The 20,326-nt window shown below is 33.8% G+C and overlaps 1 long non-coding RNA gene across 1 annotated transcript in view; it reads right to left on the reverse strand.

Moving 5' to 3' along the window:
* Nucleotides 1-228: 228 nt before the first annotated feature.
* LOC138713536 (uncharacterized) overlaps nucleotides 229-20,326 on the reverse strand; it is a 32,136-nt gene continuing 12,038 nt past the window's right edge. Inside the window, exons 2-3 of the long non-coding RNA XR_011335891.1 lie at nucleotides 9,097-9,233; nucleotides 229-4,270 (exon numbers count right to left, since the gene is read on the reverse strand). This is a non-coding gene — a long non-coding RNA (uncharacterized lncRNA). The remainder of the gene's footprint in view (nucleotides 4,271-9,096; nucleotides 9,234-20,326) is intronic.

The following is a 20,326-nucleotide window of genomic DNA, read 5'->3' on the forward strand; positions in this document are numbered from 1 at the left end:
CTGAGAAAGAACACTTGTTTGTATACATATCAAGTCTGGTTAGTGTAATATGTTACTAATCAGCGATGTATGTAGTTTAGGGGGAAAGGAACTTGTCACCCTACCCCAATATCTCCTTGCCTAGTTTCCTCATGAGTGATGCCTTATTGATGTCACTTATGAGGTTCAAAGCTGTGTTTGGACAGTTGACTAAACAATAACAATAGATATTCTCAAATTAGATGTAATGACAATCAAAATTATTTTGTGATTACATACGTCTGAAATATCAACATTTCAGTCAGTGTTTTTGTAGGTAATTTTACCTCTTCAGTAACGAAAAGTGAGGTATTAGTCCAGTCTATCGATCTCAATTATTTCTTGTTTGTAACATTTTATGTAGCATTGTTTTTGATTTCATTTTCAAACATTACAGTACATCTTTTTTATTTCACTCCATTAAATATATGACTTATGTCAATATTTCGACGAATGTATATGCATGTAAACTAGGCTAAAAGTACGATAAGTGTAGGAATTTGCCACTGTTTATTGTAAACGGTTCCGTCATGTCTTTTACCAATCGATGCAGATCAACTATTGAGGCTACTTGCATGTTGTCAATAGCTGTAGATGGAAAGACGATACTTAAATATGCACAGGGAGGAATGAAAAATTTAAATTCATTCATTAATATTTGAAAAGAAAGATGCATGCGCTGTATATAAATTCTTAAGTGTAAAAAAGTATCACGAGAAATGTATTTACCACAATTTCGTCAAATATTACAAGTTAAACTGTGCTAATTTGATCTACAGGTACAAATGGAATCAGTCAGCTATTTCAGACAATTCTTCAGAAGATTCTTATAATATAAAACAAATAATAGTGTTTCCAAGTAGTAAATTACAGATACTATAAATATTAAACATGTTATATTATGTCTCCTGGAATTAGTGAACGACCAGAACACGTATTAAAGTTTAGTTTATATCTATTTATCCATAAAATATAAAGAGCTACTTTCCAAATCCTATATATTATAGTTTATGTTAACTTAATTTTTTTTTATACAAAGACTCACAGATGCCATGAAAAACGTTTCAAGGTGATCATGACGTTTGTCGTTTTTCTCTTTATTTAATCTGTTAAGTACCAATCTCCAGGTAACATTTCAATGGCTGTTAATGAAACAAGATATAAGTTAGATTTGAAAATAGACTCTAGTCTAAATGTCTTGAAGTTTCCATTACATTCTCTTTTCGGTTCCTAATTCTGAGCACTTTGCAAACTAATTCAACCTGTGCAGATCAAGACATCTGTGACGCGGTAGAAAAGTCTGAAATTCTCGTTCAATGTCGAGCCTTAAATGTTGATTAAGTGTGTAATTTTATTTTCTCAACTGGTCTAGGTTTAATTGATCCCATATTCAATTTGTTCACGTCTAACATGTACGTCTGTGGGTATCGCTACAAACAGAAAGCCTTCACTATGTGGGGATTTCAATTATAATTCTCTCAAACTGCAATTGCACTTCTGAAAACTGAAGGTGTTGAATATATTGAGTAGCGTACTGTCAGTAAACACAAATTTGTGCAATTGACAAAGTCGAATATTACATACAAAATAAACAACAAAAATATAAAAACCAATAAAACTGTATCAAAAACACTCAACAACATTAACATTAATAAACTCATTAATATCATGAAAGGATTTCTTTATTAACCAACCAGAGACAAGTCTGTTAAAAGGCTTCCTTTTCAAATTGAAAACATGTGTCGGAAATTTATTTATTTTCAATTTTCAGAGACATAATAAAATACTTATTCATTGTTTTGGTTAGCCTACACTTACTGTAGGTATAGCAAAATGTGACGGTTTCTGGTATTGTATAGGTGAACATCATTCCTATGTGTCAACATTTGTGAATTATCTTTGACAAAATTTAGGGCTTGATAAATATACAGTGATGTAACAGTCATTACGTTTTCATTCACAAATAACGGTCTGCAGTGTGCCTTCATTGATGAATAATTTGTTACAATTCTAATAGCTTTTTTTGTAACATAAGAACCTTATTAATATGAGTACCATTACCCCATAAAAGTAGTCCGTAAGGAAGTATATTATGAAAATAAGAAAAATAGACAATTCTAATGTAATTCTTCGGAACATCCATTTTTAAATTTCGCAGAAGAAATATTACTCTTGATAATTTTTTACAAACAAAATCAACATGGTGTGCTCAGGTAAATGAGGTGTCCACAGTAATACCAAGAAGTTTGAAATTATTGTTTCCATGACTGTACTACTAAATAACAGAGATGCAGTTTCAATTTCATTTAAAAGAAATTTATTGGAACTAAACTATTTCTTGGCTTCATTAAAAATGGAATTAGTAAGAGTTTTCAATTCATTAACATCACTATGACTTGTCAAAAAAAAAGTGGCATCAACAGCGAATACCACAGAATAAGCAGAGACATTGCACATCAAATCATTAACCATTATTAAAAACAGAATAGGTCCCAACACTGGTCCTTGAAGCTCACCATATTTTACATTCATGAGCTTAGATTTATTGCCATCAATGAAGACACACAGCTGACGGTTACTGAAATAAGACATAAATAATTTCAATTCATTCCCTTTAATATCATAATATTGTAATTTTTCTAATATAATATCATGCGAAACATAGTCAAAAGCCTTACTTAAAACACAAAATATAGTAGAGCTAAATATGTGGTCCTCAAGAGCTTCTAAAATATAACTAGTAAAATTAATAACAGCTTTGATTGTATTAGAATTAGATTTGAATCCATCATCAGTAACTTAATATTTTTTGCTTTCATCTGCTGTCATTTCAGGAGTCCGATACGGTCATCATGCCGTGGTACGGAACCTGGATATCTACTACCAATATAGGCCCTTACCTGGTCAATGGAAAGGATGATGATAGTTTCCTATATCCTGTTTTAACATAAGTCGAACGGGACCATCCTAGGAACAAATATAAATCTGTATACGTTAGATGTGGGGACAAAAACCAGTAACAGTTATTTTGGCATTATTCCAAAAAGTAACAATCTTGAAATACTACATTCCAAAATAAATATTTCTTGTAAGCCACTACAAAATACTCGTAATTGCTGCCACAAAATACTCGATATGATTTTCATTTTGGAATTATACCATATCACAACACCTCTTCCATACAATGCAATATCTTTGGCAGCACTGTTACCAATATAGAGATTTTGTCGCTAGATTTGGCTACTTTTAACTATTTTTCAGAGACAAGATTAATTAAATGTTAGTATTGTTTAAATATAATTTAGCGATTTTTAAATTCTCGTTAGCGACAGTAATATAATTTTCTCTATTGATAAAATATAAATTTAGCGACTTTTCACTGCTGCTTAATAACTTTTTCACAAACTCTATTTGCAATGCTGTTGGCAGCATAAGTAGGGAATTCTTTCGTCTCACCGAAAGAATTGTTAGAAACAAAAGTAACAAATAAACAGTAAAGACTCTAAGAACGTATTTGGAAGAATTGAAAAGTCATCTTGAAACTGATGTTACTGAGTATAGGTTTCCATCAGACAAAATTATATTAGGGGAAACCCGGGCAAAGCGGATAAGCTAAGAATGAACAATGCCACAGGCTATATTTTGGTGCTCCCGAAATAAAAAAACTTCATGACTTTGGTTGTGACACATGTTGTCCACATATCTACAAAACAGAAATTCGTTTCTCGTACCTACGGACAGTGATATGATTTGTGAAAGAAAATATAGTTAATTATTCGCTTTGCCCGGTTACACGGGCAAAGCGAATAATTAACCCGGGCAAAGTGAATATCCCTATAACATTTTCACATTTCTATTTACTTTCTATTCACTGATAATAAAAATAAATCAACACATAAACACCATGTTAATGAGTCTAATTGATGTATTGAATATTTCGTCAATCTCTGAAGATGCTGACATCAAGGATGTGGTTGATTCTGAGTGAGCATTAACTGTTTCTTCAGCCGCTGAAGAAGCTGGCACCGCAGAATTTGTTGAATCTGAGCCAACTGTCGTTCCGCTGATTTCTGTCTCAAGTGGGCGATCTGTAAGTTTATCTGGAGCAAACTCTTCATCAACAAACACATTATGGTTGTATGGCCAGATAGCAGAACTACTGATTGGAAGATTTTATTTCTTCAAGTGCTTTCTTCATGTCTTCTTCCGACTATTTGGCTTGCTCCGTCTTCCTCTTGAAAAATTAAACCATCTGAAAACACATTACGACCTTTTTAAGTAAAAACTGAGCTCAGTGTTACTGATTAATAATTTAATTAGTGTGACTTAATGTCTCCACTGTGTAAAATGGTCTAACACGCTTTATTACAATAGACAAATATATACAAATATACAGATGACACATATAGTGGATAAGTTATCCACTTTGCCCTATTCACTTTGCCCGCAGACGCCACTTCGCTTTTCATTTAAGGTTATACAAACATAAACGTCAATAATCTTCTTCATAAGTACGGCACTATAGAAGTAACAGTATCGCCTATATATTACTATCACATAACAAAGAGTTTCTGCAGTACTGTCTTACCTTGAAATATTTTAAGAAAACAGTCAATTTTCTTCAAACACACGTTGACATCTGCTCTTACTAGCTAGAATGACGACAAGTCAGTTCCAGCAGCAAAATCTGTTAGGGATTCTTCCTCAACATAGCAGCAGAAAGCGCTACCTGTTGGCGTTTCTAAGGAATTGGCATTATTCTCTTTGCCCGGGTTATTTCTTTTGCCCGGGTCTCCCCTAACTATGTCTCACAGTATAGTAGCCTCTTTCCAAGCGACTGTAAGTAAATTTCATCAGGGCACGTGGGATATAGGTTATGTTTCATTTACATACTTACTTACTTAGTGGCTTTCAAGGAACCCGGAGGTTCATTGCCGCCCTCACATAAGCCCGCCATTGGTCCCTATCCTGAGCAAGATTAATCCAGTCTCTATCATCATATCCCACCTCCCTCAAATCCATTTTAATATTATCTTGTCATCTACGTCTCGGCCTCCCCAAAGGTCTTTTCCCCTCTGGCCTCCCAACTAACACTCTATATGCATTTCTGGATTCGCCCATACGTGCTACATGCCCTGCCCATCTCAAACGTCTGGATTTTATGTTCCTAATTATGTCAGGTGAAGGATACACTGCGTGCAGCTCTGCGTTGTGTAACTTTCTCCATTATCCTGTAACGTCATCCCTTTTAGCCCCAAATCTTTCCTAAGAACCTTATTCTCAAAAACCCTCAATCTCTGTTCCTCTCTCAAAGTGAGAATCCAAGTTTCACAACCATACAGAACAACCGGTAATTTAACTATTTTATAAATTCTAACTTTCAGATTTTTTGACAGCAGACTAGATGATAAAAGCTTCTCAATCGAATAATAACAGGCATTTCCCATATTTATTATGCGTTTCATTTCCTCCCGAGTGTCATTTGTATTTGTTACTGTTGCTCCAAGATATTTTAATTTTTCCACCTCTTCAAAGGATAAATCTCCAACTTTTGTACTTCGATTTCGTACAATATTCTGATCACCAGACATAATCAAATACTTAGTCTTTTCGGGATTTACTTCCAACCCTATCTCTTTACTTGCTTCAAGTAGAATTTCCGCTTTTTCCCTAATCGTTTGTGGATTTTCTCCTAACGTATTTACGTCATTCGCATAGACATGAAGCTGATGTAACCTGTTCAATTCCAAACCCTCTCTGTTATCCTGAACTTTCCTAATGGCATATTCTAGAGCGAAGTTAAAAAGTAAAGGTGGTAGTGCATCTCCCTGCTTTAGCCCGCAGTGAATTGGAAAAGCATCAGATAGAAACTTGCCTATACGGACTCTGCTGTAAGTTTCACTAAGACACATTTTAATTAAACGAACTAGTTTCTTGGGAATACCAAATTGAATAAGAATATTATATAAAACATCTCTTTTACCCGAGTCATTCGCCTTTTTTGAAATCTATGAATAACTGATGTACTGTACTCTTATACTCCAATTTTTTCTCCAATATCTGTCGAATACAAAAAATCTGATCAATAGTCGATCTATTACGCCTGAAACCACACTGATGATCTCCAATAATTTCATCTACATATGGAGTTAATCTTCTCAAAAGGATATTCGACAAAATTTTGTACGACGTCAACAAAAGTGATATTCCTCGAAAGTTACTACAGTTAGTCTTGTCCCCCTTCTTAAAAATAGGTATGATTATGGACTCCTTCTATTGTTCTGGTACAATTTCCTTTTCCCAAATTGCAAGTACAAGTTTATAAATTTCGCTAGATAATACGCTTCCAACCTCTTGTATTAATTCTGCTGGAATTTGATCAATACCTGGAGACTTGTACTTTTTCAGATTTTCTATCGCAATTTCGATTTCAGAAAGTGTGGGTTCGGGTATAAATGGCTCAGCAGTTTGTATTTGAATTTCGTTCCGATCATTTCTACTTGACCTATGTATATTTAGCAGTTGCCCAAAATAGTTTTTCCATCTGTTAAGGATTGAATGAGAGTCTGCAAGCAAGTCACCATTCTCATTTATATGTTATGTTTCATTTACAAATAATTATGTTACATTTTCAGTTTCATTACCACTTCTGGAAATTAAATGACACTGTGTTCAAACGTGACTGCTTTGTAAACCCTAGGGAGCAGGCAGAGTTGATTGTATGTTTTTTTATTTACCTTTATGAAAGATTTATTAAAAAATCTTCCGTCCTTTCTTGAGGGAGACCACAATGACCAAGAACAAAATAGACAAATTTTTGAAATCATGAAGACAATTAACGTAGTCAATTTTCCTATTACATTTCAATGTTTTGGTTGTTATTCTTCACATGAGGGTATTGTGAACTTTGTCAAGAAAGAAATGATTATAAATTTTATTTGCAGATGGTCATGTTTCACTTTCAGTTTTCGGGAAAATTAAATACCATTGTGAACTTGAGCTGTGCAGAAGAGGAAGAATAAATTAAGTTAAGTTACCGTTGATATTCCTGGGACGGCTTTAGGGGTGGTGCCCTTGTACCATGGCACTGTCTAAATACAATTATATCTTATTTTCAACTGTACATTCAGAACGCTATAAGATCACAAATATCATAAAAAATATGGATTTTCCATGGAGTGATTCCAGCACAACATCGATTTGATCTAACGCGCCGCGCCGTGTCAGAGATAATATTATCGTTTGCCCGCTTATGCGCTGCTATATAGCTTATAATCTTTGTCATTTGAGTAAGGACATGCGCAGACGTGTTTTGTAGTCCATTCGATTGAGCTCCAAGGAGGTGCAAAAAGCAGGGGTAAAGGTCTTATCCGTGTCATTCAGTTGACAACTCTATTCGAGATGGCAGCACTAAATAAAGAATATTTGTTCCATGCCAGAGCTAACTTTCTTGCCGACAAATACGTTATTCAAAAGAGCGTTAAGGAAACCATTGCGGTATCTGACGTCATATTTTATATGCATGTAATTGTGCTGTGTTGATGAGAAACAATAAATTATGAATAAAATATGTACTCCATTATAAAATCCACTTTCTTCATCATGTGAAGATAAACACAAAGTAAATAAATACATATGAAAAGACTAACTCTAGATTTGACCATAAATATGTCTTTCACTGCAAACCAAGCATACAGTACTCCAGTCTTTCCTATTTTCTGCCTTCCTCTTTGTCTCCTCATATGATCCATATATCTTAATATCGTCTTTCATCTGATATCTTCTTCTGCCCCGAACTCTTCTCCCGTTGACTATTCCTTCCAGTGTATCCTTCAGTAGACAGTTTCTTCTTTCAGGCAGTGACCCAACCAATTTCTTTTCCTCTTCATGATCAATTTCAGTATTAATCTTTCTTCATCCACTCTTTCCAAAGCAATTTCGTTTCTTATTCTGTCTGTCCATTTCACACGCTCCATCCTTCTCCATATTCACATTTCAAATGCTTATATTCGTTTCTCTTCACTTCGTCGTAATGTCCATGTTTCTGTCACATACAATGCTACATTTCACACAAAGCACTTCACTAGTCTCTTCCTTAGTTTTTTCTCCAAAGGTCCGCAGAAGATGCTCCTTTTTCTATTAAAAGTTTCCTTTGCCATTCTATTCTCCTTTTGACTTTTTGGCAGCAGCTCATGTTACTGCTTATAGTACACTCCAAGAATTTGAAGCTGTCTACTTGCTCTACTGTCTCATTTACAATTTGTAAGCTCACCTTTTTTACTTTGCTTCCTATAACCATGGTCTTCGTCTTGTTGGCATTTATCTTTATTCCATACAGCTCACAGCTTGAAAATAGTTAATTGCTATCGTTTTCATATTATTTCGTTTAATGATAACTCCTTAAACTACATCTAATAACGCAGTAGCTAATAACGTCAGCTATCCAATCATTCACAGAATAGGAGTGGTAAGCACAATAAGCCTCAGGGTGCAGTGCAAGTCTTCGGGACCCTCCTTCGTACAGGGAGAGATCAAAATTGTGTTTATTCTGGGACATTTTTTGGGACCAATTGACAGGGCGATTGTAAATTGCACTGGAAAACAGTAACTGCTGCTCAATTTGCCTTACAAACTGCACTGCGAGGCTAAGAATCAAGAAAGTAAATTGCACCGAGGAAACATGTTAATATTTTGTGCACCTACGAAACATAAATTACAGACCTCAATTTCATTTCACTTCAATATCACAAAAATATTTAAAATCCATATGTAATGTTTAATAAAAGGAAAAGGAATACTTTCATCAATAAAATTTTCAACCAAGTAAGAAGAAAATTTTACTGCATCCTCGCTTTTGTGTTGTAAAGGCATCAAATCATGAACAAATGAATCACTTGGAATGGAATGGAATGGAATTTAAGTGAGGGGGCACAGGTGGCCCAGCACTGTGACCTGTTGAGATCTATTGCGCTAACCCTCCATATGAAATGAGTTGCGTGCCATAGATCCCTACGCGCACCAATCCAACCACATGACTCCCTAACTACCGGTTCCTACAGCCAACAGAAATCCATATACCATTCCTGCTTCGGCAACTTCCCCCAAGGACCCCCTATCGGTCCGCCTCGGGTGCTGGTTGCAGAAGCCATCCAGCGTTGTTCCACGGAAGCCGGTCGAGAGAGCCAGTAGTTCCGGGAGGCCGCCTGTAGAGTGATCTGAAAAATCAGAAAGGGTATGATGAGGAAAGGAAATGACGTATTTATCTATAGGAGTGAGGGAAAAATCCCAAAAAACCTCACCCAGGCAACTCGTTCTAACCAGGAATCGAACCCGGGACCACTGGGTTCGCAATTAGACTCCCTAACCCCTCAGCCACAACGGTGGACTAATGAATCACTTACTTCACTTGGGTCTGAATATAGTAACCCAAACACACAGTGTAACCGGTGTCCAACGATCGAGTCTTAGAAAGTCTGTAGTTTTCCATCATACATTACTTAAGTGAAATCTGTCAATATCCGGCGCAATATAGCCTGGACAAAAGATTTCAGAAAAGGCGTGAAAATAATAAACAGTTCAATTTACATCCTCCCGTGTTAATTATATTATGTAGTGCACTTTACATTGTGGATTATAGTCCTGCAATGCAATTTACACTGCTCGTATGTCAACAGGAAGTATTTGCTACAGGAATCATAGTATCAACACATTATTTTAATATAACGTGGGAAAGGTATCTCTGAATCTTAAACATAATTTCGCGAGGACTTCGCTACGCAACGCTTTAATTTGTAGTCTACTTCTCCAGCACGCCTGTAAGGCGTGCGGCGTAATTACAGACTTCATGAATTGTCAGATTGGCAAATGTGTTAATTATATTATGTAGTGCACTTTACATTGTGGATTATAGTCCTGCAATGCAATTTACACTGCTCGTATGTCAACAGGAAGTATTTGCTACAGGAATCATAGTATCAACACATTATTTTAATACAACGTGGGAAAGGTATCTCTGAATCTTAAACATAATTTCGCGAGGACTTCGCTACGCAACGCTTTAATTTGTAGTCTACTTCTCCAGCACGCCTGTAAGGCGTGCGGCGTAATTACAGACTTCATGAATTGTCAGATTGGCAAATGCTGACGAATGGGAAAAATCCAAGTGCCATGAGCATTAAACTACTATAATTTTAATTATTGTTACGTTTTATTTAACGACGCTCGCAACTGCCGAGGTTATATTAGCATCGTCGGTGTGCTGGAAATTTTGTTCCGCAGGAGTTCTTTTACTTGCTAGTAAATCTACTGACATGAGCCTCTCGTATTTAAGCTCACTTAAATGTCATCGACCTGTGGCGGGATTGAACCCACAACCTCAGGCACAGAAGGCCAGCACTGTATCGACTGCGTCACCCATGCCGACAAATTACTATAATTCAGCTCTTCTCGCGCCCTGTACACATCTCGTCTATCGTAATAAAATACGTTCACTGTTTGTGACGCAAGTATAAGACAACAGGCATTGTTTCGAAATTCTGATCTTTCACTGTTTGACGTCCAATTTCTCTACTAAAGAGACGTATGAATGCATAATTGAAGTTTTATTATCAGTGAGTTCTGCACACACACACACACAATGCCGCATATAATCCCACTGGCTGGGTCACATTGTTGCCCTTGTCTATCTGGCAAGTGATGTTTGTGTATTAATGTATTCATTTTTATAAAGAAGACAGAAATCACATTATTACAAGGGTAGTAATCAATATAAACTTCACAATATTTGTAGTTGAAAAGTGAAAATTCTTTCTAGTACTCCATAAATTAAAGACTGCTTTTCACTTTTTATTTCATCCTGCAAAGTCTTTGCATATCAGTAGTCATTGCAACTCCATGTTGTTGAGCTCCATTTTCTAGGCAATGAAGACATATGAGTAGCTGTTCTTTAGATAAAAGAAGGAAATTTCTGCGTTTCTGGTTCTAGAATAGGTCCAATTCTTTCCAGAACATTGTCTGCACGAGTTGATGCAAGCAATTTGAAAACAATCACAGAATTGAGACAAATTTAGATTATGGGAAAAAAATTGTTTTGAATCAAGAGAAAAAACATACTAAATATATTAAATTTAATCTTAATAATAAATAGACTTGGTTCCTTTCATAAATTCCTTTTCGCTTTTCAGTATAATATGTATTTGCACTTTTGAAAAATATTGTAATATTGGGACAAAAGTAATAATTAAAGCCCGAATTTCGAAGTACAATCAAATAGTAAAATAAACATGCAAATAAGCACGAAAAATGGTGAAAATAAGCAAAAACGAGTACACAGAAACAGTAAAATAAGCATGAAAAATGGAGAAAATAAGCAAAAACGAATACACAGAAATATAATGATAAATTATTCGCTTCGTAGAATGCTGATTGAGAGGTTTTTGTGGGTGACATTCCTTAATTACAACAGTGAGCAATCACACACACCTAATTGAACCAACGCGTGTTGCACAACTTGCACACTGCAGCTTGGAACTCGGAGATTCACCATCCATGCACCATGACATCATTCCGATAAGTGCGATAACCTGCCTAGTCGCAGAAGCTTGGCGGGAATCCCAAAGTTCTCTCCTAATTAGAACTACGCACTATTATTTCACAACATTCTGGGTCATACCCTAACATTGCTTTCTTACGCACTCGACTGAAGTTATTTTTTTATTGGGCAATAAAAAAGGGGAATCAGTGATCAATTGCGGCTAGGTGTGAAATATGCACTTTTAAAATTACAGTTTTGGGTAAAATATGCTTTTTTAGTTAAAAATCGTAAAATAAGTAAGGAAAAACTTTTTCCTGCGAAATAAGCATTTATAAGCACTAACAAACATAGCTAAAACTGCTTATCTAGGTGTGTCTTACGAAGTATAACCTTTCTGCTTACCTTTAAAAATGTGGAAAAGAATATGCATTTTGCTTAGAAATCCGGGCTTTAGTAATAATATATTTGAAAATTTTCCTCTGTTTTTCATTTTAACTTTTCAAGCCAGTTTTGAAAAGTGATAGTGGTACAGAAACTCCGACGAAATGTGTAAACTGCAAAGTTGAAACGTTTAACGGTGTCATAAACCCCAGGTTGCAGTTGTTTTTGAGTTACGTGAAAAGTATGCTTATCTCCCTTAAATATAGTACTCGATATGAGCTCCTTACACTTCGATACGAGCCCTTTATCACTTTCTCAACTATTACAATATTCGAGATATCTGTTGAATTCGTTGGAAACATTATTCAGCACTTAATGAAACGTTTCAACGCTTTTAATGGATGTTTTGTAAATAGAGAATTACAATATAAATGTAACTGGAGTCAGTTCTGCAGAACATTAAGACCTGACAAAGCGTTCATTATGACCAACCAATTTATTTTGAAATTGGTTTTCTTAGACGTTTCTAGGAACTCTACTGGTTGAAGCGTGGATGAGCCACATGAAAGATGTTCTAAACATGACACTTCATTCCTCTTAAAACTGCACGGTGGTTGTACTGTTAAGTCGTTACCACGTTCAGCTTTCGTACATAAGATCTTCGTACGAGGTTCGCTTAAACTAGGCGATGGCGAAAATATCACAAGCATTGTTTCCTCCGGAAAAAAGTAAAGCTGTAGATTCAGTATCGCAAATTTACAGTTCGTGAAAGAACACTATTAGAGGAAAAATTTTCGTCATTTTTCGTTCATGATTAATTTCGATGTTGAATAACCTCTGTAGTTGAAAGCGTCGTTAAATTAAATATTATCAACTGTAAATTTTTCCATTGTCTCTCAACCAGAATAATAGCCCCGATTAAATGATCGCCAATTATTATGCCTGACCAGACATTAGAATTTAACATTATTAATTCAGCAAGAGCGTGGAGATCTTATTAAACTTAAGTACTGTGAAAATATAAACATTGATAGTAAATGGTCAACAGAAACTGGGAAACTTAAAATGCTCCAACAGCATCATTAACAATGTCGCCAACGAATTCAATAGTATCATGGATTTTTTAATGAGTAGGATACCTCTTATTAGGGTTTTATCTTGGAGCAAGAAGCTCATTGTGAACAAATAACTTAAAGTAAAACATATTATTTTTGAAAGAATAACCATAACTTGGAATCAAAATATATTTTCGGCGTAAGTTTACATAAATTTTCATACTAATTATTTAAATTCCTGAAACACTTCACGACGTAAATCTCACGTTATGAAACACTTCGTATAACACATCAGCGAGATAGAATAAATATGGACTTACGACACTGAAAAGAAACGAACGAAATAGGAATTACCAACAGCAAGTATTAACACGTTAAGAACAATAAAGTTGTATTTATAAGAGAAAGACATTCGAAAAAGATAAGAAAAGGAGGAAAACCGAAAAGAATATTAATTCAAAGTTAAGGATCGTCATTACCATCATCAGAACAATCATTAATAACCAGGTTGTGCTTCAACCTTTTATGATCTTTGTCTTCTCAAAGGTAATCCTTTTCTCTTGTAGAATTTTGGCTTGTAATCTATTATTATTCTAGGCACTCTGTATTGCACCAGTTCCACTTTGAATTGCTTTTAGAATTACTTAATTATTCTTCTATTTGAAAAGTATATTCTGTTGCTTTTCTGAAAGATTCAATTCCAAGTTATTTGAGTCTATCGCTTGTTTGTTCTCTTTCTGTCTCAGAATATGAACTTCAAATAAACTTGAAACGAAGTAAATTAGAAGAATGAGATTATCAGGAAATGACAAACGTAATTTAAAACCAAACATGAATAGTTTTGTCTAACACGGCTTAATTTGCTAACGTGGCGGTTACTTACAAGGCACTGCAGGCCCACACTTGTCCAGAAGCGCAACAGTTTGGTTCCTTTCCAAAGGAGCAGTCCCACACACCATCCCACTCCAGTGCCTGGAGCAACCAGTTCAATCGATTGGGAGAAGAACTAATTATTCATAGTTCTAAATTGATGTGCCATAAATTCAGAGCTATTTACATGTGATGGCTGGCTACCGTGCTTAGCCTCATTGTATATTCATACAGGGGACTCGAACTAATAGGGTTTGAGGTGGTCTTTGTTCGACGTATTAATAAGATATGTCCTGTTACGCTTCGGATGTCATCTGGTTTTCATAAAACATATTTTTAAACGATACCTTAATACCTGCATACTCTTAACGCGAAGATATACCTCAGCCCAGCAAACTACCAATAAACAGGTTAATGTTCCGAAATTCGTCAATATTTTTATTATTTATATTTCTCCAATATAAAACTCGCATTATTAGACCACAAAGGAAATCAGAAATTGGATATCAACACACCTGGAAACATGCAAAGAAAACTTGTAACCAAAGTGACATATCTTCTCATAACAATTCAATTCTTTTTCTAGTATCTATATTTTGTTTTAATATCCAGTGTGTTCTTTATGTTTAATATATTTAATATTAATTTGAGGATGCTATTTTTTGTTTCATTTATCATAATTTCAATGGTGAATAAAATAGTTCATGTTTTTGTTAAATAAGGCCTATATTACAGTATACGTACAGTGTTTTACAAAATATGTATATCCAGCCAGAACTGGAAAATATGTAGATAAATACGTATGTAAGTAAATTAACATGAAATTTATGAATATATATATATATATATATATATATATATACTTATAAATAAGTGTCCAATCCAATAATAATAATAATAATAATAATAATAATAATAATAATAATAATAATAATAATAATAATGATGATGATAATAATAATAATAATAATAATAATAATAATAATAATAATAATAATAATAATAATAATAATCCAAAATTATTCTTAAATGTTGTAGGGTTACTGTTTGACATATGTTTCATGCAGATTATTTCTTATCAAACTTGGAAAATAATAAGATGGGACGATATAAACTAACAATAAAATAATATACAAAATTCAGATTTTTCTTTTGAATTCGGTGCAGGATACGCCTGTCGCTGGGTGTTCCTCTATTCTCACTTTAACTAATTATGATACTCGCTTCTATTTTGATTCCGTCCCACACTTCGCGTCTCAATATCAAACTCCCGCGGCGTCCCATTTCCATAGCAGCCCACTTACACTCAGGGCTGCCCAAATCGCATTGCAAGCATTTTGCGAGTGGACAAAACCAGTAGCCGACATTCGTATGGTAGCGACTACACGAGGAAGTGACACCCTGAGGAAAATCGAGCGCAAAGAACAGCATTCTCTAACAACCCTTCAGCATCTCTAAATTAAAAGAAATCAGAAAAAGTTCTGAGGTGGGTTGTATGTTAAACTTGTAAAATGTGATTTTTCAACCCGTGGAAAATTCAAGAAAAACTCGCACTCTTTGGCCTCGCGGTTTGCATGCTCGCCTTTAGATAGGACCTTCACGAGCTCAACCCATCCTAGAGCGATGAATTTTAAAGGTCGATAAAACCTTAGCGTGACTCCCTCCGAGAGAAAAGTAAAGATATGGGTCCATTGTCCTAGATTTACGGCACGTAAAGAACCCTTTCCACGATAAAGGGTTTCAGGCCAAATTTGTCGATCATTTCTCGTCCACGTTGAATTTCAATGCTCAATAACCTCTGAAGTAGTTAAAAAAAAAAAACTAAATCCAGCTATATTTTAAGATGATGAATTGAGTTGACCGACCAAAATATCAAATTTAAAATATGATCATCAATTAGAAAAATGCCAGAGATTGCGGAAAGCAATCTTTTTGACATTCGTTAATTAACTTTATTTCGATCGTGCTTGGCAGAACTGACGTTAGGACAAGTCCAGAAGATAGTTGCGCTGTTGGACAAACCTGGCGCTCCCTACACAATTTCAACATATCACTGTGAGACTGTAAATTAAGTTTTATAGCTGAATAAAACAGAAAGTGTACGCATCTTTGTATCTGTCAGACTCTTTTGTTTTAAGAGTCTCGAAAGTTCAAATATTCGTTACCATAGCAGCAAACTTCTTAACAACACACTGCTGTATTGCTACTTTAATATTTTCGAGAGAAATTTTAAGTCATGTTAACGAACAAGTTGAAATTACGCACAGAGCCTCAGGACATGTTAGTTCAGTCAATGAATATAGTGTGAGTCTAATGGATGTAAAAGTGAGTCCAGCTTCATCCTTTATACTTTTTGTGAGATTTTCAGTGCTAACAATGACTATAGGTTTGAGTTTGTCCAAGCTAGAGTTTCTGGAACGATAAACTTCAAACCAATAGTGCTCCTGAAGTTTAACTTTACGGATTATTGTTTATAAGTTTGTAATTAAGTTATATGATTGCAATTCTTCACTTTTACATCCTTACAAATATTGTGCGATTAGTTTATTTAGGTTTGGTTCAATCTGTCATCCAATATGGTACAAACAGTTGGGGAGGAGAAACAGAATTTACACTTTCTCTCTTATATTGCTTCAAAATCGGATAATTGAAATTTGCTTAAACAAGTAAATAAAATTGACTGGCCAACAATTTTTCTTTATTCCGATTTTAACGTTTTCCAAATTGAACAAATATATAAATATACATTATCTTGATTTTTGTAATTTATCAGAATTTTTGTTATGTTCCATTTAGTGCAAATAATTATTTACATAAACTGCCCCCGAACGCAAGCCTGCTCAAATGAGTGTGCGCTCGAAATTATTCAAATTATTCAAATTATTCATGTACAGTATGTAGTTTGTTTGTATGTAGCAATAAATACTTTACTAACACATATTAACACGATTGAACTTGAAAAATCTATAGCCTAATTTAAGAATGGCGTAGTACTATGGGTCACATGTTGACAACCACTGGCATTTTACAATTTCTATTGAAGATTTTTGAGTCCGCACATGTCTACTTCGTAATAAATTACTTTTTATAAGGATTTTCAATCTTAATAACTTATCTAAAATGAAGTATGAAAAACATACTATACATTTAAATTGAACAAACATTTTCGCTTTTTGTCATCATCAGGTTTATATTTGTGTTTACAATAAGCCTGCCTGAAACAACATATGAAATATCTAAATGCATTTTATATATACACAGTTAGCCTACATTTATAAAATATCTTAAACATTAATACCGAAATATGGATTGGTCAGTGTCTGTCTATGAAGCCAATTATGCACATTTAAGTTCAACAACTTGTTTTGGCTATCATGTGTGGTTTTTCACATAGATTTAGTTAAATATTATACATTAAATTATTAATTAATATTTTGTTAAAATATGAATAGATATTACTTGTTATAAAATAATCAAGTTACAGATGGTTGTACAATCATTAAATTATCATGGTTCATACGTTTAACATATTAAGTTATGAACAATCTTCATTTTGTATTAATGTAATTATTACACTGTTGAATGACGGTATGTTATATTAGCATTAATATGGGTAGAAATTATATATTTAAATTTCAATGGGGATTTCGTATTTTAAAATAATTATGTAACTTCTATTCATATTTAAAATTAATATGACAGTCCTTCATTCAACAATATAGTGTAATAGTTACAGCCATACAAAATGAAGTTTTGAAAATTATTCATAATTTAATAAGACGTTAAACGTGTGAACAATGATAAATTTATGATTGTACAACCACCTATCACTTGATTATTTTATAACTAGTAGCCCACCTATTCATATTTAAAAAAATTAAAATCAGTAATTTAATATATAAGATTTAACTAAATCTATATGAACACCACATATTATATAGCCAAAACAACGTTGTTAGCTGCATAGATAGACTCTGACCAATCCATACTATGTCTCAGGTGTTGTAAGCACAAATGTGGACCTAATAATGCCAAAATGCGAAAACGTTTGTTGAAATTAAATTTATAATATTAATGAAGTTGTCAGTTTTTTCACACTTTATTATAGATAACTCATTAAGATTGAAAATTATTATGAAAAAAAGTCATGATTAGTAGCCACTAACATGAAATGAACGTTGAAAACTGTTCAAGCCCGAAATTTGCTAACATGCTTACGAACTCTCAAATTGAATATCCGCCCATAACAAGATTGCAACCCTCATTTCTCATAAGTAGACTTTTTCGTGAATAATAGTTGTTAACGATGCACTATGTATAATGCTTGTACTCGTATTAAAATCAGCACACATATCCGATTGTCAACAATGCTCTAGAAATTTAAAAGCAAGTGAAGTACAATGTGTTTTTCCTCATTTTTTAAGTATTTCGTATTTGCTGGTTACAACCTTATTCTGGGCGGCTATTCAATTGATAACAAAAATTGTATAAAAATGATATACACTATTAAAAAGTAAGCGAAAAGTACATTATTTCTTTCGTTTTAGATGTATATAATTCATACCAATGAAATGGGTATAACCTTATGTGATAAACAAATTACGTCGAATTTAATTTTTTTTTTTTTTTTTTTTTTTTTTTTTTTTTTTTGGAAACTGAAATGGCTGAGACACTTTAACAAAAGAAGATAAATGACGTTATATACAAGTTGAAAAGAATTTAACAATGAGTCTATTCTCTCGATCATTTAACACTCCTGACTATCGCTTCAACATGCTGGAAATCAGATCTTTTTATAGAAGATTATCCCAAACGTAGATTGAAATAATCTGCATTCTGAATAAGTGCATTAATATAAAATATGGGTGTTTTTCTTAATGTCTGATTTTCTTTCAACTCCTTCCATACATTCTTATTAAAGTTTATGAGATTACTTTATACTTTGAATGAATACAGATAAATCTCTAAGATTGCCTACGTTGAATAACTTTGCTTCAGATCCTTTGTTTAAGTACCAGGAGTTATCTTTAATGTCCTTGAACTGAACCATTCATCATCACTACTGAATAACTTTCGATAATCCGAAATTATTTCCCACGATCCGATTATTTGTGGAAATAAATGAACACCCGTCTGAAAGCTTCTTACAAAAGCAGGGACTTACAGGAAGCCTTCTTCAGAACAGCAGACTGCCATGTTATAAACAAGCGGCTCAATTAGTAAATCTTGCTTCTTTTCCTACCCTTGTTAATCTCGTTCCCATGACAGCCCTACCTTGAACTTCTGGTAGTTATTCAGGCTTTGTAGTTGGTAGTAGGGCGGTTCAGATGGAAGTGTAATCCAATAAGTTGTGTGACACAAACTTGCTGTCCTAAGCTTTTTTTCATTCTATAGACTGTACCAATAGATGCAACAAGAAATATAATCCTTAATAATGTAATATGTTTAATAATAATAATAATAATAATAATAATAATAATAATAATAATAATAATAATAATAGGCATATAAAAATGTTTCGCGATTTTACTGTAGTGCCGTCTTCCGGTGCCAGTCATCCGAAGTCTCCTGTCCTATGTATTTCGAATGCTTAGGCACCTCTTATTCTTTACTTTTTTACTTCTTCGGTCTACCTCTCTCTCTTCTTCCTGGAGGTTGCCAATGGTAAATTTGTTTGCCCATCTGTCTTCTCCCATTCTCATCAATGACCAATCACTTAAAACTTTTGTTTTCAATTCTGCTTAGGACAATCTTTTAAGTATCCATTCTGCAACAAATTTCTTAATTTTTTATACGGTCCAATTTGGAAACTCTAGCACTACGTCTCAAATAATCCATTTCAACAGCCAGTATTCTATTTTTATAATATGCATTCATTACTCATACTTCTATTCCATAGCTGCAGACAGATTCAATTTAATGTTTATTAATGTGTATGATTTTGTTTCGAAATATGTTTAACTCACCATTTTAAGTTTAAATATGATATCCCTATAATTTTTCTACTCTGTTCGATTCGCTTTTTAATTTCCTCTTCTCCAATACCTTTTATATTACTTCTAATTTTATTGTTTTTATTGTTTCTAAATATTTTGACAGGTTTAACTTACTTGTTTGATTTCTGCTTCTTTATAAAAAATATTATCATTTGCTTTTGTACTAAAATAATATAATTATTTTAATAATTCCTTTCTTCCTTCCTTTTCATTCTTCTCTCATTCTCTTCCATTATTTGTATTTTCCTTTATTTTCAGTTTCTTTTGTTCTTCCTATTGATCTTTCTTACTTCTTTCTTCTTTCTTATATTCTTCCTTTTCATTATCATAATCACCGCCGTCATCACTATCATCATCATGAACTGATAGTCCTATTTACGACCTTATATTTATGACGGTGAAGAAAGGAGTAGCCTAATGAGAATGGCAGGTGAAACGGGCTCGGAGAAAACTTTCCCAAAAACGCTTCTTCT

The sequence above is a fragment of the Periplaneta americana genome, chromosome 14, assembly GCF_040183065.1.
Source record: "Periplaneta americana isolate PAMFEO1 chromosome 14, P.americana_PAMFEO1_priV1, whole genome shotgun sequence".
In the NCBI taxonomy this organism is placed as follows: domain Eukaryota; kingdom Metazoa; phylum Arthropoda; class Insecta; order Blattodea; family Blattidae; genus Periplaneta; species Periplaneta americana.